Source organism: Benincasa hispida, chromosome 4 (genome assembly GCF_027475165.1).
Source record: "Benincasa hispida cultivar pf3 chromosome 4, pf3_genome.v1.1, whole genome shotgun sequence".
Lineage (NCBI taxonomy): Eukaryota > Viridiplantae > Streptophyta > Magnoliopsida > Cucurbitales > Cucurbitaceae > Benincasa > Benincasa hispida.
Genome location: NC_143481.1, coordinates 41,352,639 through 41,358,638, shown reverse-complemented (window position 1 = coordinate 41,358,638; position 6,000 = coordinate 41,352,639).

Here is a 6,000-nt window from a genome sequence, read left to right as displayed (position 1 = left end):
AGGTCACTATTAACCCATCTAATAATTTAGAATTTTTTTTTTTCTTCTTCTTCTTTTTTTCTTTGACAACATATGGGGTAGGAATCAAATGGGCCTTTTATTTAAATATTACAATTTGAAAAAGTAATGGATGAAATAGGATACTTTTAAAACTACTTACATAATCTAACTAAATTCATGGGTCGAGTTTTGAACCCTCTACCTATGATTTTTAAATAGCAACTCTACTTCTCAGATTGTCTCTTGCTCTCTATCTTACTCTCTTCTTGCTTTCTACCTTACTCTCTTCTTCTCCTTCATGTGAATCTTTTCTCTCCACACTTCACCCTTCTCTAATCACAAATTATATAGGTTTGTCCATTCACTTTACTAGATTTTTGTTTTTTAAAAATAATTGTAAATTTTGTATCTATTCTCATATTCTTATTTCTTTTTTTATAATTTTTATTGTTGTTCAAGAAACAAAGATTAATTAAAAAAAAGTTATAAATTATAATATTATTTTATTTTTGTAGTTTTTGTTGTCGGATAACAAATAAAAAAAAAAAAAAAAGAACATTGTCACTTTCAAAAAAAAGTAGAGCCATCATTAAATTTGTAAGTTTAATTAGTAATGTATTGTTTGTCTTTTTTTTCTTTTAGAAAATGGCGAAAAAAAATTTTAGATTTATGTTGTTTACAAATGGTAATGTGATTGATGGAGTTGATTATGACCAACCACCATGTGGGGTTTTAGCATAAATGTGAACGTTGGGTTTGTTTTTTAACAATTTATTGAAATGGTGGGGATGCCACTTGGTGTAATATGAGAGCAAATCAGTTAGAAATAATATATAAACATCCTAATCTAACACCATGAGGATCAGTATAGTTTATGTCATTTTTTTTTTCTAATGAACAAGCAATGAACTCGATGTTCTCAATCGCGATACCACTCCTGAAATTAGTGCATTTATATGTTAATGTAAGTAGGGTGGGGTTAGATATAAACTTGAATGCACTCTTTGGTCAGTTTGAAGATCCGACTCAATGTATTGACCCTGATCTTGAATCGGTTGCACCACCATGTGATGACGAAGATATATGGCTACAATCAATACGGGGATTTTAGAACAAAAACAGATAATGAATTTGAAGAGTTGGATATTGATGGTCATGAACACGAGTTACCTTTAGACACATTCAACGATTTGAATATGAATATAATAGATAACAATCGAGAACATGACCCAATTGTAGCCCCTGTGGATGTTGACAATACCCAATTGTATCAGGGATGATTTGTCAAGACAAAGAAATGCTACAACACACAGACAAATGTTTTTCAATGAAGCAATCATGCCCCATATGAGATTTAGGATCGACACTGACGATTTGAGCAATTCAGTGTAAGAAGTGGGAAGAAGGTTGCAAATGAAAACTTCGTGCAACAAAGAAAAAGTCTCATGGCTTGTTTGAGATCACTAAGTATGTTGATCAACATACATGTTTTTACTCATAACTTATTCAAAGTCATGTGCAGTTAAATTCATTGATGATTGCACTAGAGTTTTGTGATGTAAGAGAAAAATGATCCATCAGCGTGGCACAACTACAGTCCAACATAAAAACAAAATTTGGATATTATGTTCCTAACCATAAGATGTGGGAGGGCAAAAAAAAGCATTGGTTAAAGTGTTCGATGACTGGAATGAGTCATACAAATTGTTACCCAGGTGGTTGTATATGGTTAAGCAGACCAATCTCGGAACACGTATGGAGTGGATAGTGAAAAACGTCAACTGAATGACATGTCATCCTTACTTCTGTATTTTTGGGCATTTGGTCCTTGTATATAAACTTTTAATAGATGTTGGTTGGTGATTCAGATAGTCGGTACCCACTTGTATGAAAAATATCGAGAAAATTTATTGATTCCTATATCAGTTTATTTAAACGAGCATCTTCTTCCCCTTGCATTCGTCGTTGCAGATGAGCATAGAATCATAGGGATGGTTCTTGAAACATCTGAGAGAAATTGTTACACACAAAGAGGTGTGTTTAATTTCATATTGACAAGCTGGCATTATCTCAGCCGTGAACAATCCAATAAATGGTTGGACAAGACCAAAATGTCACCATCAATTCTGCTTACGATTATCGTCAGCAACTTCAATAAAAAAAAATACAAATTCAACACATTAAAGAACTATGTTTATCATGACGGATATCAATTCCAAATTCGAAAGTTTAATAAAGCCATTGAGGACATTAAAGGAATGAATTGGAGTTATCTAAGTTTTTTTTTTTTACAACATCGATATGGAACAATGGACTCAAGTACACGATGGAGGGTTCAAATACGAGTGGATCACAACAAGTCTATAAGAGTGCATAAATGGAGTCCTCAAAGAAGCTCGAACATTGCCGATAAATGCTCTTGCTCAAATAATATTCTTCGAATGCATAAATTATTTCGAAAAAAAAAAAAGAAGAAGAAATAAGAGTTGCTTTAGAGCATCGAGATAAATACAACGATAATTTTTTTTCTTTTCTTTTCTTTTTTTTTTTGTAATTAACAAAGTTTAAAATATATTTATAATACTAAGTGAGAAATAAATGATTTACAAGATCTAGTAAACATGATGTACAGTCATACCTTCAATATGAAGGTGTGTATCATGTGAAGACCGGACGTCACAACCTTAATGCTAACGGAGGAAATGTTCAAATACCGAGGCTAAACGGGTTCAAGCGGTACTATTTATGTAACAAGTGGAATTTGGCATTCCATGTTCGCATTTTATGGCAATTTGATTACATTTAACATGAACTACAAGTATTTTATTGAGGACTACTATAAACTGTCAATATATGTTGCATGTTACTCCCCTAAATTTAAACTTTTTCCACATAAAGATTATTGAATCACGCACCCTAATATGTCTGTCATACATGCTAACCCATCGTTGTTGAGGATGAAGAAACTCTAATTAAAAGGACCTATGAGCAAAAGCGGATCGTCCAAACTCCATTGTAAATGAACGCATGTGTTTACAATCATACAAAACAGATTATGCACAAATTTTAAGTTACAACTTGCTTTCTGAATTAAATACAGAGGATAAGAGACTGTACCTTTAAAGAACCCTTCTTCAAGTATATCCCCCGATCAAACACGAACACGATGAGCAAGATGATCTCCCTCGAACAGCAACAAGCAGAAACTCGTTCCTCGAACAAACCGGACACAACCACAAGATTACCTTGGGATTCTCGATGTGAGAATCCAAGAGTGGTGGGCTCTGGCTTATTTTGGCTTGAGGGAAGGATTGGAGTTTAGGAGGAAGACGATCAATTTGAGAACAACACTGTCGCGTAGACGAAAAAGTCTATCGTATAGGCTTTACTTGATCATTTAGGCTCTCTAAAGTTATCGTATAGTAAAACTCTTTTACTTGATTACTAATAATGTCAATCGTGTGAGATTTTTTAAATCAAAATTCATTTTATCTCAATTTGCCATAAAATCATATAACTACTCACTAAGGGTGGTTATGGAGAAAAAAGAATTAATTATCATATAATTAATAAATTATAAATAAATACAATAACTAACTTATCATATTATATTTATAATCTATAGTTTTAATATTGCATCAAATAAAATATATAAACCATAGTTCTTTTTCTCTATTGCATGACATTTAATATAAATAATATTTATATTAAATTTAATAACTATGAATTTAATTCATAGAAATTGTATTTGAATCATATTCAAACATTAGTCCCTCCAATCAAATAATAATGTATCAAATACATTATATCATATATATCATATATAAATGAATTAATTTAATTATATCATATACAATCAAATTCCCTCTTGTTAATTTAAACATTTCAAATTAACTCAAAAATTGATTCTCAACTTGAATCCATTGAGCTATCAAGGAGACCTTATGGACCTATAGCTTGAAGCTCCAACGGTACGTGAATAACTAATTAAACTCTTTAATCACATTATCCACTACCCGTTAACTGTCGAACACTCCACTAAAGATACAGCTGCACTCTTTGCACTACAAATATATTTCTGTGTCAATTGGATATAACCTATTAACAGTACGATAACCATTCACAAATCGCTTGTAAGCATAGTTGGGCCAAATTACCATTTTGCTCCTATAATTACATCTAACTTCTTAAATACAATTGATCCCTCTAATGAACAATAGATCATAGTTCCATCATGATTTAGCCCCTCTCAGGCCAAGAGAGGGTATGACACCACATTGTTCAATACCCGGAGTCAGCCCTTAACGGAATGATTTATCTACTTACCCCTACTTCGAGAAATGAGTGAATTCCATCTTGTGTAGTTGAGTTCTAAACACTCCAATCAGACGAATCCCGAAAATGGTAGGCTTATTAAGTCGATGATCTGGCCACTTTCACCCATGCAAAAATAAGGACCTCTCTCATAAGCAGGAGTTCACAACTCAATCAGGATTAAATTCATGTTACCTATGGTCATCATAGTGAAATGAAAGTCTCAATTATGAACGGCGTTATACAATGAGACTAAATATTTTGTGGTCTGGTCTTATACAAACTCCTTTGTACAAAATATCTCCGCCCGCATATCTAATACATGAATGGCTATGATCAAATCATTTATAGCACTTTACAACATTTGTAATACCTACAAAACGGGTCATACTCGTAGTGTCACTAGGATAAGGTATCTAGTTTTATACATATACTACAGACTATTTAGGTTATCACTTAAAACACAATCCACTTGTATGTCTCCACATACATGTTTAAGTTACAACGATAACCATGGATCTTAGTTTATTGGTTTGCGGTTAATGCAACTAAAATATCAAATATTTCATAGACGGGAATAAAATATCATATATTATAAATCACAAATGTTTATTCATACAAGTGTTTACAAACTATAGAACCCTGCGAGATTTAGGGCATCAACCCCAATAGAGGAAACCTGGTAAACCAAAGAGTTCACAATACCATAATGAGATAGATCGGACAAAACCAAGCGCTCGACTAGGATGTGTGTTTTGTAATCAATTAGGTCATAATTGAAGGAAGTCCTTCATTATGAAGACAAACTCCAAATAATTAGGGAATTTTATTATTAATATCTCTATATTGTAAATACTATTTTTTGTGCAAATAATATTGAGTTGTATATTATTTTTATGTTTTACCCAATAAATATATTTTTTTTTCCTTTTAGAGCATGGCTTTAAATCCAGGACCAATTGATCTTGATATTCTGTACGACCAATTGATTCATCGATCATCAATTGTATGGGAAGATCGTACCACTGACGAGATATTCTCTAAACATCGAGTGGCAGTTGTTCATCGCACTATCCCACTCCACTCTCAAATACTACCATTACTTCGTAAGTCTGGATTTCATGGAGTTGTCAGATTGGGATTCATTCAGCTAGATCGGCATCTCATCATAAAACTAATCAAGAGTTAGAGATTTGAGATGCATACATTTCATATGCCCATTGGATAGCACTATCACTCTACAGGACATAGAAGTGTTGTTCAGGTTACCTCATGACGGTGAGTCGGTCTCTGGAGTGATGCATGATGACTTGTTGCATATTTGTCAACTGTTTCTCGATGTGACCTCATCCCCGGTAAAATTAAAGGATCGAGGTTAAGTTTGACATGGTTAGGGACACAATTCCATTAGCTTGCTAATGATGCAGATGAGAAAACCATCATGAGATATACGTGAGCATATATACTACAGATGATGGTTGGAAGTTCGTTTTTCTGAAAAATCAAGCTATTTCATTCACTTCATGTTCTTGTCATTATTAGCTAACCTTTATGTGTGGGACGATATTCTTGGGGTGGAGCATGTTTGACATAGTTGTATAGATAGCTATGCGAAGCAACAAACTTTGAAGTTTGTGAGATCGCCAGGCCTCTGATACTTTTGCAATTATGGACTTGGGAATGATT